We start from the raw sequence: 21974 nt of genomic DNA on the forward strand, positions 1-21974 counted from the left end.
TTGCCAAATACCTTCAAGTGCAAAATGTTAGCCTTATGACTTTATAACCTCTCATAAGGCGTAACATCATGAATCCCTGTTGTAGGGGTTTGATGTTGAGATATCGAGCTCCACTCGTGATACGCCAGGGTGACCGTTGTGTATTTATGTCACCGACTTGTCAGTTGTAGATGCGGTTGGTACACCGCCCATGAATAATAGCTACATGATAGCTATCCTTATCTACTCTAGTTCATGGCTCAGCTAGTATGCCACCTTAGTTAGTTGAGTTTGGTTTGAGACCCATATATAGGGTTCTTCTATTTTCTTTGTACTTGAGTTCTTTTGGCTTACACAACTAAGAAGAAGAAAACTGTTTTCAGCCTCCACCCTTGTGTGTATTCCCCCATTGTGCAAGCAAGAAAGCTACAAGTGAGACTCCTTCCTTCTCTCCCACAATCTTGACATGGTATCAGAGCCTTGTTCGTGGTAAGGAGCTCAAGAAAGAAAGCCAAGCTCGCGGTGTTCTAGTAAGAGGAGCAGTGTTGCTTTCATTTTCTGTTTTGGGAGCAGATCTTTGCAAGTAGCACAGTCGGAAAGTGCAAGAGTGCATTGTCTCACGTTGAGACGCCCTTCGCGGTGAAGCAAGAGGGTAGTATATGCTGCAGAGATGGGCTTTAGCCCTCGGCGACCTTGTTTTTTTTATTTGAGGCCATTTTGGGGCCTGTTTTGGAGGCGGAAGTTTTCTGCACGCACTCAGGAAAAGGCCCAGTTTTATGCTGTGCAGCCACTGTTCTACAGGTTGGTGAAAAGTTACTGTAGAAATTGCATCGTATGCTTGTGCGCAGAGACATTGGGAGTTACAGAATCATCCCTGTTGCCTGTTGATGCAAAATCGTCACTAGGAAGTGACTGTGTGGTCAAATACCACTTTCGCCAATTTTGCAGATTTTCCCTTGTGAGGGTGAAGCTGTGTTTTTTGCAGTGATAGAATTTTTTGCAGTGTTCTATAATGGTATCTGATTCTCTTTCACAGATTGTCACTGAAAAGCTTGACAAGAACAACTTCCAAGCATGGAAGTTTCGAATGCAGGCATTTAAAGCATGGCATGAGAGAGCCAGGAAAGTTATGTACTGGCTGTCTATCAACATTTCAGACTCTATGATTGTGCATATTCAAGATGCAAGTACGCCAAAGGAGGCATGGGATACTTTTTCAAAAATGTATAGCACAAATACGCAAGCCAGGAAAATGTAGCTCAAGCAAGAGTTGCATGATGTGCAGAGAGAAAATATGAGCATCAATGACTACCACATGAAGGTGAAGAAGATTGCAGATGCACTTGCTTCCATTGGGTCGCCAGTGGAAGATGATGATTTAGTTTCTGTGACCTTGAACGGTCTAGGAAAGGATTATGCACAGTTTCGGACATCCATTTCAGTTCGTGAAAGATTTCCTGACTTTGAGGAGTTGATTGCTCTTCTAATTTCTGAGGAGCAGAGAAATGGTGGTGCATCTTCTTCAGGAGGAACTTCAAAAGAAGTTGTCTTCTACTCAAATGCTGGAAGAGGTAGAGGCAGAGGTAGAGGAGGCCGATTTGGAGGCCGTGGTAGAAATCAGAATATGCAACAAACTCAAGAAAACCAGTCCTATGGAGGAGGATGTGGTAACTCTAGAGGCAGGGGGAGCCAAAGAGGTCGTGGTGGATGGCAAAGAGGCCAAAATGCAAACAGTAATGTTGAATGCTACTACTGTGGTAAAATGGGTCATATGGCTAAAGACTGCTATAAAAAGCAGAATGACATCATGAATGGAAAACTGCAACAAGGGAATTATGCATCTTCTAGTAGACAGGGTGATGACAGAAATGAGCATTTGTTTATGGTGCAGCACATGAATAATTCTATGACAAGTGCAGAAGAAAGCAACGATGTATGGTATGTTGACTCAAGTGCATCAAACCACATGACAGGTCATGCAGAATGGATGGAGGATGCAAGGAAAATGGAAAAACCAGGATTTGTGGAGACTGGTGATGATACTGCACATCCTATTGTGCAAATTGGAAAATTTCCTTTGTCTATGCAGGATGGGAAAAAGAAATACCTATCCGATGTATTTCATGTCCCAAATATCACCAAGAATCTGTTTTCTGTTGGTCAAATGGTTGAGCAGGGCTTGACCGGTGTAATAGCAGATATTGATATCTGGCATAAACGCATTGGTCATGTTAATGTACAGCGACTTAAATCAATGCAGGCCCAAAACATTGTTGCAGGATTGCCCAAATTCAAGGTTGCAGAAATGCATAAGGTATGTGAAGCCTGTCAGTTTGGAAAACAGGCAAGGAAACCATTTCCTAGACATGTTCAAGAGAGTGAGAAGCCATTGAAATTAATCCACTCTGATGTGTGGACTACTAAAGCTGCATCTCTTGGAGGCTGTCATTATTTTGTCACTTTTATTGATGACTATAGCAGAAAAGTTTGGGTGTATTTTATGAAAAAGAAAAGTGAAGTTTTTGGGCATTTCAAAACCCTTAAAGCTATGGTTGAAAAAGAAACAGTCCTGCAAATAAAATGCCTAAGGTCAGATGGAGGGGGAGAGTACCTCTCAAATGAGTTTACAAGGTTCCTGCAGGAGCATGGCATAAAGCAGCAATATTCATGCAGTCATACCCCACAACAAAATGGAATTGCAGAAAGGAAGAACAAGCATATTGGAGAGGTATCTCGTGCCATGCTCAATGAAAAAGACTTGCCAGATTTTTATTGGGCTGAAGTAGTTGCTACAGCAGTCTACATAATGAACAGGACTCCCACTGCAGCAATACATGGAATGACTCCAGAGGAGAGGTATACTGGTAGGAAACCAGATATTTCTCATTTGAAAATTTTTGGTTGCATTGCCTATGTACATGTGCCAGATGAGTTGAGATCCAAGTTGGATCCAAAAGCTGAGAAGTGCATCTTTATTGGTTACCCTCTGCAGCAAAAAGGGTATAGATGCTATAACCCTTCTACTCGTAAGTTTACAGTGAGCAGAGATGTTGTTTTTGATGAGATGAGTAGCTGGTATAAACCAGTAAATGTGATTGATGATGTAGATGCACAAAATGGTAATGCTGCACAAAATTCACAGCAGCAGTCACAAAATATTAGTGGACCTGGAGCGTCCTCTAGCAGTGGTTCACATTCTTCGCCATGGACAGGCAGATTGAGATCAGGAGAATCTTCTCAAAGTAATGCAGATAGTGGTATACAGGTATCACGAAAAGGAAAAGAGAAGGTTGATCAACCCATGTTTGATGTGAATGCAGGTCACTCTTATGTGGATGGTGAATCCAGTGGCTCAGAACAGAGCATTGATGATGAGTTGGGTATTCCTTCTATTGTTACACCTAGAGTAAGGAAGACCAGCGATGTTTTGAGAGCACCTGGGAGTGAACCTACTTTGCGCAGGTCTACAAGAGCTAGGTATCCTGTGGATAGGCTGAAATATGATGGATTTACAGCCATTCACTATGCATATATGGTCAAAGTGATACAGGAACCAGAACCCACTTCTTTTGAGCAAGCCATGGGAAAAGAAAAATGGGAGAAAGCCATGGATGAAGAAATGGATGCCTTGGAAGCAAATGCTACATGGGAATTGGTACCTTTGCCTAAAGGTAAAAATGCAATTGGCTGTAAGTGGATTTATAAGGTGAAGCACAATGCAGATGGTTCAGTGAACAGATACAAGGCAAGATTAGTAGTCAAGGGGTATGCACAAACATATGGCATTGACTATGAAGAAACATTCAGTCTGGTTGCAAGGATGGCAACCGTAAGAGCAGTCATTGCTATGGCTGCATCAAAGGGATGGTCTTTACATCAGATGGATGTAAAGAATGCCTTCTTGCATGGTGATTTGCAAGAAGAGGTCTATATGGAGCAGCCACCAGGTTATGTGCATGCTGTTCATCCTGAGTTTGTTTGCAGGTTGAAGAAAGCCTTGTATGGCTTGAAGCAAGCACCTAGAGCATGGTCTGACAAGATAGGACAGTATCTTGTCACTATTGGCTTTCAGATTTCCAAGGCAGATTTCTCACTTTATGTGAGAAAAACAGAGAAAGGTATTATGCTACTTGTCATTTATGTTGATGATTTGATTATGACATGTGACAGTGATGAAGATATCCTTCATGTGAAAATGCTATTGAAGCAGAAGTTTGAGATGAAGGATTTGGGAGAGCTGCGTTATTTCTTGGGCGTTGAGGTGATTAGATCACCAAGTGGGATACAGCTCTTACAGAGGCAGTATGGATTGGACATGCTATCCAAATATGGGATGACAGGCTGTAAGCCTATTTCAATTCCTTTGGAGCAGAATGTGAAGCTGAGCACAGATGCAGGTGAGCTTCTAGAAGACCCTACTATGTACAGACACATAGTAGGAAGTTTGATTTATATGACTATTACCAGGCCAGATTTGAGCTATGCTGTTGGATTGATAAGTCAGTTTATGCAGGCTCCAAGGAAACCACATTTGGATGCGGCTAGACGCATACTCAGGTATGTGAAGTCCACATTGCAGTATGGACTATTTTATGAGACTGGGGTTCAGATACAGTTGCATGGATACACCGGTGCTGATTGGGCTGGTAGTATTTCTGATAAACGATCTAGCAGTGGATATGTGTTCTCTTTTGGGAGTGCTGCAGTCACTTGGAGCAGCAAGAAACAGCCTACAGTTGCCTTGTCGAGCACAGAGGCTGAGTACAGGGGTGCAGCAATGGCTGCATGTGAGGTAGCTTGGTTGCATAAGCTACTTTATGATATGCATCAGTCTACAGATGGGCCAGTTGTCATTTATTGTGACAACATGAGTAGTATACACTTGGAAAATAACCCAGTCTATCATGCTAGAACATAGCACATTGAGGTGCATTATCACTATGTGCGAGAGAGGGTTTTACTAGGTCTTATTGATCTAGTTTATGTCAGCACAGAGGATCAGGTAACTGACATATTCACGAAGGCATTGGGCGCAGAGAAGCTGCGCAAGTTCAGAGACCTGCTTGGTGTGCAGGAATTGGGATTGAGCTCGAGGGGGAGTGTTGAGATATCGAGCTCCACTCGTGATACGCCAGGGTGACCGTTGTGTATTTATGTCACCGACTTGTCAGTTGTAGATGCGGTTGGTACACCGCCCATGAATAATAGCTACATGATAGCTATCCTTATCTACTCTAGTTCATGGCTCAGTTAGTATGCCACCTTAGTTAGTTGAGTTTGGTTTGAGACCCATATATAGGGTTCTTCTATTTTCTTTATCTTGAGTTCTTTTGGCTTACACAACTAAGAAGAGGAAATTTGTTTTCAGCCTCCACCCTTGTGTGTATTCCCCCATTGTGCAAGCAAGAAAGCTACAAGTGAGACTCCTTCCTTCTCTCCCACAATCTTGACATTTGATTCAGCACATAGATAGCAATCATCACTGCTTCAGCCCAGTAACCATTTGGCAAACTCTTCTCATTCAGCATAGCTCTAGTTGGCTCCATTAGGACTCTATTTTTCCTCTCTGCAACACCATTTTGTTGCGGTGTATAGCTGCAAGTTAACTATTGTCTAATCCCATATTTAGCAAGATACATGTCAAAGTAATTAGAGACATATTCTCCACCTCCATCTGATCATAGACATGAAATTTAACAACCCAACTCATTTTCAGCGTGCTTTTTGAAGTCTTTGAATGCATCAAAAACATTATCTTTATGCTTCAGAATGTAAAGCCAAGTGTACCTGCTAAAATCATCAATGAAAGATACATAGTAGCGTGCACCTCCAAATGAAGCATTATGGGACGGACCCCAAACATTAGAGTGCACCAACTGTAAGGGTCATGATCTATTCTTTACATGCCTCATGAATGGAAATCATGACTGTTTTTTCCAAACTAACATGTAGGGCATACATGACCAAAATCATTGTACTTGAATTTGGGCAATCCAAGTACCACTTCCTTCTACTGCATAGATTTCAATTTTTGTACATTGACATGGCCAATCCTTTTGTGCCAAATCTCAACATCTCAAATAGCACTCTCATCATGTGCAAACATGGATGCTTTAAGTTCTAGAATGGTCACATCCAATGTAAACATCATGCCATCCCTTTTACCTTTGGTAATTATTTGCAACCATTTCCGTATTCTTCAATGAAGCATCCATCTTTATTGAGCCTCACCTACAGATTCTATTCTGCCATCTGATCCACAGACAAAAGATTCTTGGTTACTAGTACATGCAATACATCATGTAGACTTTTCTTCTTGCCATCAGGCATAATCAACAAAACAAATCTTGTGTGTTTAATGTCATGCTGGGTTTCATCCCCAGTATAGACATAACCATGTGAGCCTGCACCCATTTCATCAAACCACTCTCCATGAGGTGTCATGTGGTTTGAAGCTCCAGAGTCAATGTACCATCTCTCATCTTTGTTTTGTCTAGGTGCATTCTTGGATACATGTTGAATGGCAAAAAATCTGTCAACCTGCTCATCATGAGCACCGCTAGAAGATGCATAGTCCCCATGTTGTTTGCCCTTTGTCTTCTTTTAACAATCCTTTGCAATGGGCCCACACCTACCACAGTAATGACTGTCCTTGTCTCTATTCGACTGATCATTCAACTGCCATGATCCAGATCCACCACCTCTACCTCGGGTTGATCTCCCCCACCTCTAAACCCACCAGATCCACGTTGGCCTTGTGTATTTGTGCCATGCCAATTACTGTGCTAATGATGTCCATAAGTGTTTCGAGTATCACCACGACCTCGAAATGAGCCACAGCCTCTGCCACCTCTGCCACGTTGACTAGAGTACAAAACAATGTCTCTACTATGAGATGCACTAGTATCTGTATTCAATCCAAGCTTTACCTCCTCATGCAACAGCAAAGCAACCAGCTCATCTCAATTAGGGGGTTCAGCTCTAACAGATATAGATGTATCGAATGCTTTGTATTCCTTGCCAAGTCCATTCAAAGTGACAGCAATCATATCATCCTCAAATACCTATGATCCAATGGTGGCAAGTTGGTTAGCTATGGTCTTAACCTTTGTTGCATATGCCTGAATGTTTGTGCCATTCCTAGACATGTTGTTGAACTAATGTTTCAGCTAAATCTTACGTGCATGTGTCACATTTCCATAGTTCTTCATGAGTATATCCCATGCATCTTTTGGGGACTCACATCCAATTATATGTATTACCATCTCATCGATTATACATAATGAAAAATAGTGTAGCACCTTGCATGCTCTCTCAGTCCATAGCTTATGAGCCATTTTCTGATCATTGGTTGGATTCTTCTCAAGAAATTCAGGTTCAACCTCATCACCTGTACACATATCCTAATAACCTCTACCAGCTAAAAATTTATTCATCTTGAATTTCCACAAGGAAAATTTATTATTATCCACAACAATCTAGGTAATATTGTCGGTGCCCTGTGCATTAGCCATGGTGCAATAGACTATGTCCTGACTTCCTACAAGCCAACAAGTGCCCCTGACTCATTGCAATTCTTGACTATTTATGATAGTTTTCTACAACAAATTTATTGTCAATACTAGGGTATTTCAGCCCTTTAACTACTCAAAACATCCACAAACATGTGGTCCCACTTGTAAGTACATTTATCAATACATATGCTATGTAGTTGCTTCAGGTTTGTAACATGCAGCATTACTACCACGATACACACATGCAGTCTGAACACTATAAATTGTCGGTGACCAGCAACTTATTCAAAGACAAAATTGAGTCATATACATATCATACATGTCCCAAACCTTCATAGACTTCTACTAGTACATGATGTAGCAGTCCAAACATGACTATATGGGCACAAATCAGTGCATAGACACCAAATATAAGTGTCAAACCTCCTGTTTATATATTTCAGACAACAAATGCTCAATACAACCAAGTCTACCCAGCTCCAAAACAGTATCAAGTCATGTCATACATTCACTTTCAAGTGATAGGTTCAATGTCAAGAATCGCGTGGTGGCCGACTTGCTTGAGCTGTTGTGCCAAACACACATTGCATACACAAGAGGAAGCTCCCTCAAGAACACAAGAAGAGAGATGGAGGCCAAAATGTTTTCTTGCTAATTTTTTCTTCTTCTTCCACACACTATACAATATACACAAAGTATAGATACGATACAACATAAAGGAAAGTGGCCTTTTAAGTCAAACAGTGCATAACCGACTACATTAATCGACTAGTGTTATATCTTTGCTAGCTGTAGGTAGGTGTAACAAACTAAATATAATAAGTGATAAGTCAGTGGCCATGTGAGTATCATAATGGCCACCAACGTGCTAAGTATAGATGTGTGGAATCATCTAGCCAAGCAGTCCATCATCAATGTCCACACGTGTTGAGATTGCCATCTCAACACTCCCCCTCAAGCTCAACTCTATCTTTACAACTCCAAGTAAGCTTCGGAACTTTTGAAGGTTCTCTACATCCAATGCCTTTGTGAAAATGTCAGCTATCTGATCCTTTGTGCTGACATATACCAAGTCAATCTCTCCTGCAAGTACCTTCTCTCTCACAAAGTGGTAGTGCACTTCAATGTGTTTTGTCCTAGCATGAAACACTGGATTCCTAGCTAACTGTATGCTGCTCATGTTATCACAATGAATGACAACTGAACCATCTCCCTGCACATCCAAATAACCTAATAACTTTTGTAGTCATACTACCTCACATGCTGCCATAGCAGCACCTCTATACTCATCCTCCGTACTCGATAAAGAAACTGTAGGTTTCTTTTTGCTGCTCCATGTAACTGTTGCACTACCAAGGGAAAACATGAATCCACTAGTAGATCTTTTGTCTGACATGCTACCAGCCCAATGTGCATTTGTGTATCCAAAGACCTGTACATCCTTACCTACCTCATAAAAAATTCCATAATGTAAAGTAGACTTCACATACCTCAATATACGTCTAACTGCATCCAAATGAGGCTCTCTAGGCATTTGCATAAACTGACTGGCAAGGAATAGCATAGCTCAAGTATGGCCTTATGATAGTCATGCAAATCAAACTCCCTACTATCCTCCTAAACATAGTAGGGTCTTCTATCTCATCCCCAATGTCGGCACTCAACTTTACATTTTGCTCCAATGGTACTAAAAGAGGTATACATGTTGTTATACCATACTTGGATAATATATCCAAGCCATACTGTCTTTGGGATAGCCATATACCATCATCACATCTTATCACCTCAATACCAAGAAAGTATCTCAACTCACCCAAATCTTTCATCTCAAACTTCTTCTTCAAGAAGTCCTTAACTTCAGCAATCCCATTGTCATTGTCACTTGTAATAATCAAGTCATCCACATAGATAGCTGTGATGACCAAACCTGCATCTCCCTTTCTCACATAAAGTGAGTGATCAGCATCAGAAATACAAAATCCAATATTGACAAGATACTCTCCAATCTTGTAAGAACATGCTCTAGTGATGGGACCTGAAATGGGCCGGCACTGGCTATGGCACTAGCCGGGACCTCATGCTCATGACAGACAAACACACCCTCACGGCCTCGTGGACCAGGAGCGTCTATCTACTGCTAGAGGACAAACTACCCTAAAGCCTAATCTATGCGTTTATAGTTTTATAGTTTTGTAGTCCAACGTTTCCCTTTCTATAAACTTCTCAGAGGAAGAACCCATACACATTGGCAATAAATACCACGATCACATACATGGGAGGCAACCTCTCGCTAGAAGCACCGCGGCCCCACTGCAGCTCTCCTACATCGCAAGGATTGGCCCCTTGATGCGCTACTCAATATATAAAACAAACGAACAAACTCCACTCTTCATTTCGAATCTAGGAGATATACCATGTGTCCTTACTTAACAGTCCCTTAGAAAACTGACCCTCTATCCTACAACAAGGGATACCCTCACGCTCTCAATCATGGGTCCAATTCCTAAGAAAACAAGTGCTATGCAGTCCAAGAGCTTTTCCGTTGATAGCATGAACTATGCATAGTGCATAATGTGAATGGTTTAGTGCACAAACAGAAGAAAATCAGCATTGTGCATCGTGCAAAACCATTCTTTTCATGATTTCCATGCTAGTGTTCATGTGCTGCAATGAGAAAAGACACCAAGCCTTACACTCATGCTACCTCTCTTTATTTTAAAAAAACGTCCTATAGGCATGATGCAACACATAAACCAGATTTTAGTTTATGTTTTGACGCTCAACCTCCCCTCTCACCCTGCCGTTTAATGTTTTGCATTCGTTGATAGGTGAAAGGATCGTTTTATGTGTGTTTCCTTATAAAGAAAGCGATAAACATGAACGGAAACATAGAAATGAGGGTAAACCGAGGTAACCTTGTGCTTTACCTTCATTATATGCTGCACAAACACACATGTAATTTTTTGGAATTTTTCTTTTACCGTTTTCTAATTTTCTCCCATTTAAAACCCATTTTTCACAATTTTTTGGTATTTTTTCTCTATTTTTTTCAATTAAAAAATAACTAAAAATTTAGATTGATTGTAGGCTGTGGCCCTTAGATTCCTTGATAGCAAAATTTTGGGTTTTGTAGGCGTTATGTCTCATATTTCCCATTTATTTTGTAAAAACCCTATTTTTACCCCTTAAACGCGTGTTTTTCGGGTTTTATAACATTAATTTCAGCCATATCGCTTATGCTTTTCTGATTTTTAGATTATAAACTATTGAAACTCATAGAAAACAACATCATAATGAATATTCAGCCCATGGAAATAATGTTTCATCAATCAAATGGCATAAAAACTCATTTTTTCTTCATAAAAATTGGCTTACCGCTTAGGTTTCGTGTTTCAAGATTTCGGTTTTGTTGCGGGATTGCGAGTCAGCCCACATTCAATGTTCAGCATCTTCACAATCAGCAATCTTCATGTCTACATCGACCTGGAAGCAATCTCGTCCCAACCGGACAATCTTTCCTTCACCGTTCTTCATTTCCTCTTGCACGCAAGAACAGCCCTTTAAAGGAGAGAGAGGGAGGAGAGAGAAAGACTAGATCTGGTTCTCTTCATTCAGTCCATCATTCCACGAGTGAAGGGTGGCGATAAGACCAGTAGAGACGGAGAAGATCAGCCCCATGATCAGTTGCATAGGGTCTTCACAGCCGGTCATCAAGCATCCATCATGAGAGGGTGCATTTTTCCAGCGCAGCTTGGTGCCTCCATATCCACGATTTCATGCTTCTTCTCTCTCCATGATTTCCTCTTTTGATTGCATAAAATTTGGGGGGGTCCAAACTCCAAACGGCACTTCCCATTTAGCCTCTCAAATGTCCACCTCTTCGAATCTTGACCGTTTCTTGGCCATTTCCCCGTCCGGCATCCAATTCGAGCTCTGAAAAATCCTGGGCGTCCGGCCTAAAATCCTGCATTGAGTGGCAACTCCTGAAATCCCACACGGCCATCAAAAAAATTATCAAAAATCTACAAGTGTCGCTCGGGCGCCTTTTAAGAGTTGTCTTCACTTGGTGCTTAAAATCGTCCTAGCTGGAGCCGCCGCCTTCGATGTTAAATATTTTTCCCCTAAATTTTAGATTTTTTGGTAAATTTTAGGCACATCTTGGGCTCAAAACTCTGCTCTCATTGGCAACCACGGGATAGGGTGACTCATCCCCCCATCGAATCCCACAACAGATCTGCACAAAACAACCAAAGGAAGCATCAAGCTAATACAAAATAGATACATATTAAAACTCAGCACAATGCTTACCCTACCCCCTAACAAAACCAAGGCATGATATCCACAAGGAGTAGGCCTAGCATAATCTGATAGAAGGTCCAAAGCTAGTCACTAACCAACTACTCCAACACGGCCAAACTAAAAAGAACTATTAAAGAGGTTACCCTAAGTGGTGGTTTGAACTACCTACCTAACTAAGGACAACACAACTAGGAGCTCCTACTAGGCGAGGACGCCTATAGCCTGATCAAGAAGTAGTTTTTTTTAATCACATTTCTTTTTTTAGGTTTTTTTTTTCATACTCGGGCATGTAAAAAGGAGGGAGTTGAGCGTAGTGACCCAAGGAGAACAAGGCATCGGCCTCAGGTCCTATCTCGGTACCCAAGAACCTACCAATGCAAGACGACACTTAATCCTTTTCTGATGCTCACTTTTATTTTCGCTCCAACCTTCCTAACTTTTTTCTTTTCAAGTGAGACGCCACCCCTAGGAAGATAAGGCATCGGCCTCGGGTCTGACTCGTCCCCAGGAACGTACCAGGCCTTTGCAAGGCGATGATCAACTCCTTATAATTTTTCCTTTCTTTTCTTTTCTATTTTGATAGGGGTTAGAACCCCTTTTTACACACCTTTGTATATATTTATTGTCTTTAAGCTATTCAAGGTTTTGTTCCTCTTTATCATCATCATTATTTCCTTCAGCAGGCTTCTCTAATTGCCTCACAACGAACAAGAACTCCTAGAACGGCTGCCTAGCAGGCTAGCAGAACAGGGTCACTAGAACTACCTTCTGAAACAAGTCTTTCGATGCCTGACAATGTCTTTACAGGAGGCAACGATTACTCAAACCTCCCTCAGACATACCCAACCTAAACCTGGGACTTCATGCCTTCGACATCGGTCCCCAACAAGAAAAGACAAATCCCCCACAAGTACACAAACACATATAGCATAAAAACACACGTTACTCATAAAGGAGAGATATCACCTGGATTGGGCCACGAGAAGTTTCCGCACAACAAAGGCTCCTTCCAAGCTCTTCTTCAAACCTGTCTAGCACAAGAATAAAACAAGAAACCATTAACCGCACCTGTACTAAATAGGCAACTGGCCCTCTTGGCCTAATAAAATAAAGCATTTCACTACAAAAAATTGATCGGCCCTCTTGGCCTAACGAATTCAAACAGAATAGCACCTACACATCCTTCCCCAAAATAGGATAGATATACAATAATATGCTACTTTCCAAGGAGGAAAAATAGGGCTCACAGCCCTAAACTAAATGCATAAGGTTATGACCCATCCCTCCTGCATATATAGCAAGAGGCGTACGCATAACATGTTGTCTAATCAGCCTATGGATCCAAGATAACAATGGTAGATTGGTCTCGGCTACTCTTTCCATCACCCATATCAACCATCGTCTGCCATATATTGCATGCTCTGATAACATTCTCCACAAGCGGCCGGGTCTTGTTTCATCATTGATAACAATATCCAAACTAGGACCACAATTGAAGAAAAGATCTTCTTCATAAGCAAGACTTGCCAGTGAATCCGCAAACTGATTCCAATAATGTGAAACCAGCTGAAAAGACACTCTCTCAAACTCCTCAAGTAGGGTCATCACAGTTCGATGATACATACAAGGATGGGATTCCACACTGTGTATGTCCCATCTAGCTGATTCAAGATCAATTGGGAATCCCCTTTTACTAACAACCGCTGAATACCACCTTGCTTGGCAATATGTTGTCCCACAATCAAGGCTTTATACTCCGCCATATTGTTAGTGAATCCTACCTCGAGATAAGCAGCTAACTTCATCGTAACTCTACGTCGGGAATCTCGGATTACTACTCCAACACTCCCTTTTTTACTAGGGCCCCTGGACGCTCTGTCAAAATATAATGTATACGTCCACAATGAGTTTACACAGCCTGCCATCACGAACTCCTCTATTCATAATTATGATAGTCAAAATTTAGCATGTTTAGAGGATGAACTAACGGCTCCATCCCACCTTCTTCATTAAACTCAATAGGGATACTTGTCAACAGTCGTAAACAATGATGACAGAAGACTTTGATCTCCCACGTAGAGGTTCCGTCTTCTTGCTCAATCACTTTGTATCCTTTGCTCCACCAGATAAATTTCCCCTGATGGTATCTCTGCTCCAAATATGGGTGCTCCAAATAAGTAATTAACCGCCCCATCAACCAGCTTTAAGCTCTTGTGCAAGTCTCAAATCAGCCCCAACATGGACCTACAATGCATTTTCCCGTGTTAGCATACTTAGAAATAATAAGGTTTAATCTTGTTAAGATTAATCTTATTTTTAAATTCTACTCCCTGCAGATTAGCTAGTAGAGCCGTAGACCTATTTTTCCCTATCCTGACAATCTTGTAGGGGCCATCCCATCTAGGTTCCAGCTTCCCTGGAAATAACTCCCTATATGCGCATCGTAGTACAGAACTAATTGCCCTTTTTTAAAGGTATACTTCTTCGCTTTAAGATCGTGCAACTGCTTCATCCGACGTTTAGCTACCTCCTGGTGCAATAAGCTCTGCAATTTCAGTTCATCCAGGTGGGCTATGGTCGTGAAACGTTCAAAGAGTGCATTCTCATCTCCCAAAGAGTGGTTAATTGCAAACCGTATGGTTGGCAACTTGATTTCGAGGGGTAACACACACTCTTCTCCATAAACTAATTTAAATGGAGTATGGCCAGTAGCTCGCTTGAACTTTATATTGTACGCCCATACTGCCACATACAACTTCCTGTCCCAATCTCGTTTCTTCTCAGAGACTATTTTAGACAAGATACCTACAAGCTGCTTACTAGTACTTTCGACTTACCCATTTGCTTGCGGATTATAGGGGGTCATTTTATTATGCTTGATTTGTCCAGCTTCAATCAAGCTTTTGATCACCTTATTCAAAAAGTGGGTTCCACGGTCCGATACTAGTTCCTTCGATGGACCGAAACGGTAGATAATCTGCTCTAAAAGAAAACTTGCAGTCTCTTTTGCATTGTCCTGCCTCATCGCTCGCGCTTCTGACCATTTTGTAAAATAATTAGTTGCTACTATAATGTACCTCTTCTTAATAGTAGATGATGGGGTGATAGGACCCACAAAGTCAATGCCCCACTTCTCAAATGGAAGGATAGCCATGACAGGCGTAAGTGGTCGTTTCATATTCTCTCTGTTGTCATGTCTTTGACAGGTATCACATCTCTTAACATACTCAAAGGAATCTTGGAAGATGGACCGCCACCAATATCCAGCTCTTAAAGCTTTCTGTGCCGTCAACCGTCCAGCAAAGTGCCCTCCACACGCAGAGCCATGACACTCTTCCAAGATGAAAGGAACCTCATTAAGCATCACACATCGGCGGTAGATATCATCAACACCCTGTCGATATAGTGTCCTTGAGATCAAGGACAACTTCAAAGCCTGTTGTCTGATTTTCCTCTTTTCTGATTTTAATAGACCAGCTCCAATCTCTCCTGTCGATAGATAATGTGTGATAGCAGCATACCAAGATGGGATAGAAGTTGTATCAATTTTAAAATTTTCTTCAATATCACTTCCTTCAGCCAAAGTCTCTTTCAGCTCCCCGAAATCCGCAAGGCATTCCACAATACCCTGCAACCTCGGTGGCTTACTCTTAATCTCATAATCGAACTCCTGCAAAGTAATTAACCACTTTGCCAGACGATCGGGCAGTTATAGCTTGTTCATAAGCAATCTAAGTCCTTCCGCCTTCGTATAGAACACTACCCTCTCATAGAGGATGTAGTGCCTGAATTTTTTAGTTGCAAAGACCATCACAAGGCACAACTTCTCCATGTAGGTGTAGTTAATTTCTGATATGCCCAATTTTCGACTAGCAAAAGCTATCAGATGATACCACTTTTCCTCCCAAATTTGGGCTAAACAGTAGCTGATACTATGTATGGTGGCTGCTGAAAATATATAAAACACCTCGCCTCTTTTAGGTGCTTTTAAAATTGGCGCTTTTACTGGCTCCTGTTTCACATCCTCGAAAGCTACCTTACAAGGGTCGCTCCATACAAATAGACAACTAAAGGATAACAAGTTCGTTAATGGCAACGTCATTTCTGCCAAGGCATTTATAAACCTCCGATAGTACCCTATCGATGACAGAAAGCTATGAACCTCTTTCAGAGTGCGTGGTGGACTCATAGTGACTATAACCTTGATATTTTCAGGGTCAATTGCGATCCCTACTGAGCTGACCACATGGCCTAGCAATAGCCCATAAGCATTCCAAAGACACACTTCCGTGGGTTAAGAGCGATACAAAATTGTCTGCAACACTCAAAGCACTTTCTTAAAATAATCAACATCCTTTCCCTCACAGTGGCTGCCCCCACATCATTGATAAATACTTTCAACTCATCTGGGGAAATGTCACCAAAGGTCTTGTCTGTTGTTCATTGCCATGTTCCAGGTGCATTGCACAAACCAAAGGCCATCACATGGTACACAAAAGTACCAAAGATAGTAATAAAAGTTATTTTCAACTTGTCCTCTTCTGCAATTTCCATCTGGTTGTAACCTGCAAAGCAATCCATAAACGAATATATTTTCCTACCCGCTAATTGATCCAAAATCTAGTCAATAAATGGCAATAGGTATTAATCCTTAACCATCTGCTTATTCAACTCTCTAAAATCTACACATAGTCGGATCTAGTTGTTTTTCTTCTTCCTGATAACAACTGGTGAACACCATTCGATGTGCTATACATGGAATATTAAACCAGCTTTCTGTAACTTCTGTAACTCCTCAAACAGCCCGTCCCTCAACTCAAAAGGCATACGCCTTACCTTCTGATACACAGGACGACTGCCTTCTTTTACAGGAATAGTATGAACAGCCAGGCTGGGAGGAATGCCTCTCAGCTCGCTATAACTCCAAGCAAAGATATTGCAGAATTCCTGAATCAAGGACATATAGACCTCCCTTTTTGCTGAACTGAGCATGGAACCTAATTTAATTGTCCACAAATCATTCGGCGTACCAAGGTCTACCTCAATCACATACGCATCTCTTATCCTATCTTGCGGCTCTATCAGCTCATTTAGAGTTATCTGATAAATATCTTCTGTAGTGGACCCCTCTTTAGATTCATCGCTGGATGATGTCTCACTACCAGATGGATCATCTGTTGTTTCTAATTCAATAGAGGATAAAGAAGCTCTCTCACTCTGAGGAGACTTAGGGTAAGCATCGGCTATTACTCGATTAGCACCTCTACCAAGAACCACTTGACCGGTGGGTATATCGACTTGGCAATTTGTTCATAAGATCCAAGGCCTACCTAGCAAGACTCGATAGCTAGGACGTCCTTGATGCCAGGAGGCATATTCCACGGTGGATTCCGTGAGGTTTTACGGTGGATTCCGTGAGGTTTTACGGTGGATTCCGTAAACTTAGATGACCGGGGCTCATACACAAAGAGGATTCTTTGTGCGAGAAGTTGATGGGGACGCCTGTCCTTTTCGGGCGTTTCATTAATTTAGTGTGTACATGGGTGATTCCATAGCGGGTGATTCCGCAAAATGCATATTAAATTAATAAACGTTTATGAGTTTAGAGTGCGCACTCGTAATAAATTAAGGTTAGGATTTATTTCTAACCAGTTGATTTATTTATGTAGCTGAAGACTGCTAGGTATTCACTTTTGTCGGTTTAATTGTGTTATTTTACTAACGATTGTGAATGCTTCAGTTGATGTGTAGAGATAACAGCAGTGGCGGAGGAAAGCATTGGAGTCTAGCGGGTTTCCGACCTTTGGACTATATTTTGATAGGCGTCACGCCTATATTTTGATTATGTCTATAGAGACATCGATTATTTATTATTATTTTGTATGCGCTTATGCGCCTGGATATGTTATTTTTATTTGGACATTGAGATTGGGCGTGCCAGACTCTTTGGGCACCGTCCATTAGCTTTATTTTCCTATTTTTGGTAGAAAGCAAACTCAAAAGCTAAAAGCTTGTCATATTTTTGTAATTGGGCTATTTTTTGAGCAAAAAGATTTGAAATATATATTAAATACATGCTTTGTGAAGCGCTCACACAAGGCATGGGGGAGACTCAACCCAATTTGTCTCTTGTCTCATGTCGTGCTTGTTTTTACATTGGTTTTTGTGCTAAAAAGTAGAGTGCTTTGTTCTTGGGGACCTTTGGGAATTCACTACGTGAGCTACCTGCGTCCGATCTGCGCACCAGTGGTATCAGAGCGGAGCAGAGATCAAGGGCTTCCAATCGCTACCAATGTCGGGCGAAGGCGGAGCTCCAGGAACAAACGACCTCTACAGTCAATCTCGTCGCGAACCGTCGATACAGGTAGACTTCTGGCGATCAAGAACCCCTATTTCCACTGTCAGATCGCGAAGGACCACTCTCTGTCGGCGGAGGACCACTCCCTCATCTCCATGAACAAGTCGTGATAAACAGTAAGAAAGCCATAACTCTATCTTCAAAAAGCTTAGTGTAAAGGCTTAAGACAAAGCTTAAGAAGCTTAAAAAGCTTCTAATCAACAAATCGTCAAGTCGTGGCAAGAGGAGGATCAGTCCGAAAAATCCGCGTGAAGAAAAAACGCCCCCCCCCCTCATGATCAAAAACGGCGGACTTACTTAAGCTTATTACCTTAAGCTTAACTAATTAAGCTTAAGCCATACTATACTCTGCAAGTTCTACTGGGCAGACAAGTCTGCAAACTCTCGGTCACGCACTCCAGAAGACAAGTTCCGTAAGTCACTTGGAATCAAGTCCCGCAAGTTCTGCAAGTCGGCTAAGTCCAGCAAGTCTACAACTCTGCAAGTCTGTTAAGTCTGCAACTCTGCAAGTCAGACTAAATCAGAACTGACTAATGCACGAAACTCCTAGAAGACTTGTTCGTTTGCAAAAACTCAGAACTGGAAAGTTATTCGCAGCAAGCTGTTCTACCTATCTACAAGTTCGTTGAAGTACTTTCAGCAAACGGAGACAGAAATATTTCAGAATTTTTAAAAATTGAAGAAGAAAATACCCAAAAAAAAAAAGCCTTGTAACCCCAAAATTTGAGCTACGCCCATCCCGCTAACTGATTTTGAGTGAGAAAGGTTTGTTGAGTTTTACAGGATGACTACCCCACATATGGATGATCCTATGGCTGAAGACGACCTACCCGAGCCTACCATGGAGCAAAAGCTGGATCTTATCATGTTGCAATTGGACGAAGAGCGAAGAGCTAGGCAAGCCTTGCAAGCGCAATTGACAAAGCTACAAGGAGCGTCCACTGATAAAGAAGAACCTCAAGCTGAAGATTTGATATGCCGTACCATCGACGCCACTCTTGAAGCACAAACCATTCGCAAGGAATCCAAGATAAGTAAACGAAGTTTCAAGTTTCGCACTTTCAATGGCATAAGAGAAGGAAAGACTGTTTTATCATTCATTAGCCAATTTGATGACTATTTCCATGAGGAAACTTATCCTGAGAAAGATAAAATCAAGTGTGTTACTAATCATCTGATAGATAGAGCATCACTTTGGTGGACTGTCGTCCACAAGAGCATAGAATGTCTTGCTACATGGGAAGATTTCAAGAAGAAGTTCATGCAAAATTTCCTTCCACCGCAATTTCATGAGAAGGCTATCAAGCAATGGGATTTACTTCAACAACGCGACCGTGAGCCTATACCACAGTATACAGAGCGTTTTTGGAATGCACTTTTACAGCTACGCATGCTTGAAGACGTACCAGAGATGACCCATAAGCGGAAGTACATGTCTGGACTTCTTGGACATTACTACGCTGAGGTGAATATGTTCAAGCCTGCTACCCTTGAAGATGCCATCTCCTTAGCTCACGACACTGAAGATAAGTTACGTGGAAGAGATCGACGACCACAGCCATTCCAAGCAAACGGTAATTATGGATCTAAACAATTCAATTCAAATTTCAGAAGGTTTAATCCAGGTCGTTTTTCATCACCATCTTTCCGCAAGAATTGGCCTAAACCACCCGCATTACCATCCACTATCAATCCAAATCCTAAGCCTATCCAACAAGCAAATCCAAATATACCCAGACTCCCAGCCATTGCAAATAATATGACCAAAGCCAAGCCTATCGTATGCTACAAGTGTCACCAGCCAGGCCATCTCGCAGCAAATTGTCATTCAAAGAAGCCATCAGCACATATCAACTACCTTGGAGCTATGGACGAAGACGAGCATGAGGATATGCCGGATTTCACTGAAGAAGAAGATGATCCTACTACTACTTCCGACACTTTACCAGGTATGCCTACTTTACATTCATTGTTGACTATGAAATGTATGGTGCATGGAAAAGAAAGAATTATATTGCATGATGACGGTAGTACGCATGACTTTATTTCAGCAAAATTGGTAAAGGAATTGAAATTGCATACAGTACCTACGCACTATCGCATAAAAGCTGCATTTTTAGGCACTAGGTACAATGGCACACAAGTTCAAAATTTAGAAATTCAAATTGGTCCATATATTGAAAGAAGAAATTTCTTAGTTGTCCCATTACAGTCTAGTGACATTATTCTAGGAATGCCATGGAGACACCAACATAATCCTAATATAGATTATTCCACACACACAATGAATATAAATTTTCAGGGAAAATCTATTACCTTATTTGGTATGCATGCATCTCATATGTTTCCACTGCTTTCGCATACTCAAGCAAAACGTGCACTACGCAAGAATACTAAATCATATCTCATTTGGGTGAATGAATTGCACGCAAAAGAAACTCATATGCACCCTAGGCATAAGGAATTTCTTGCATATTTTAAGGACTGTTTTGCAGAAGACCTACCACCAGGTTTACCTCCATCACGTCCAGAAGACCATAAGATTGATCTAATACCTGGCACACAACCACCTTGCAAAGCCCCATATAGGCACAATCAAATAGAGCAAAAAGAAATCCAGAGTCAAGTAGAAGAATTACTAAATGGAGGCTTAATTCGACCTAGCAGTTCTCCATTCGGTGCACCTGTGCTCTTAGTCAAGAAAAAGAATAATACTTATCGGATGTGTATTGACTACCGAGCATTAAACAAGATCACTGTAAAGAATAGGTATCCTATACCTAGAGTTGATGACCTTATGGACAAACTGCAAGGATCTTCTATATTTAGTAAAATTGACCTTAAGTCTGGATATCATCAGGTGAGGCTAGATAGATCCGACATATTTAAGACTGCATTCAGGACACAGTTTGGCCATTACGAATTCTTAGTTATGCCATTCGGATTAACTAATGCACCTGCCACTTTCAGTAGAATGATGAATCGTATTTTTCTAAAATATCAATATTGTGTGATTGTTTTCTTTGATGATATTTTAGTATTCAGTCAAAGTGAAAAAGAGCATTATGAGCATTTATCATTAGTTTTTCAATTACTGAAAGAAAATCAACTGTTTGCAAATCCTGACAAGAGTGAATTCTTTAAGACAGAAATAGAATATCTAGGTCATATTGTATCAGAAGAAGGAATAAAAGTTGATCCTAAGAAAATTGACGCAATATTGCATTGGCCTATTCCTAAAAATGTACATGAATTACGCTCATTCCTTGGTCTTGCTAGTGTCTATAGGAAGTTTGTACGTAATTTCTCATTACTTGCTTTACCACTGACCAAACTTCTTAAGAAAGGCATTGTTTATCAATGGACTGAAAACCAGCAGAAATCCTTTGATTTACTTAAACGTGCATTGACCAATGCCCCTGTCCTACAATTGCCTGACTTTAACAGACCATTCTTTTTAGTTGTGACTGATGCTAGCGGATCAGGAATAGGAGCCGTGTTAATGCAAGATAACCATCCAATAGCATATTCTAGTTCTAGGCTGAAACCCTCTGAGCTCAAATATTCCACCTATGACAAGGAACTCTTAGCAGTTGTTCAAGCATTAAAACAATGGAAGCATTATTTAATGGGTTCAGAATTCATGATAAAGACTGACCAGCAAAGCATTAGACATCTACTTAGCCAACCCCAAATTTCTGACCGTCATATCAAATGGGCTTCATTCATTCAAAGTTTCCATCCTATCATTCAATACCAACCTGGAAAAGAAAATGTAGTCTAAACTCATTAACGTTTATTAATTTAATATGTATTTTGCGGAA

Source organism: Lygodium microphyllum, chromosome 2 (genome assembly GCF_053477565.2).
Source record: "Lygodium microphyllum isolate KBCC chromosome 2, Lygodium_microphyllum_v1.1.10, whole genome shotgun sequence".
Classification (NCBI taxonomy): domain Eukaryota; kingdom Viridiplantae; phylum Streptophyta; class Polypodiopsida; order Schizaeales; family Lygodiaceae; genus Lygodium; species Lygodium microphyllum.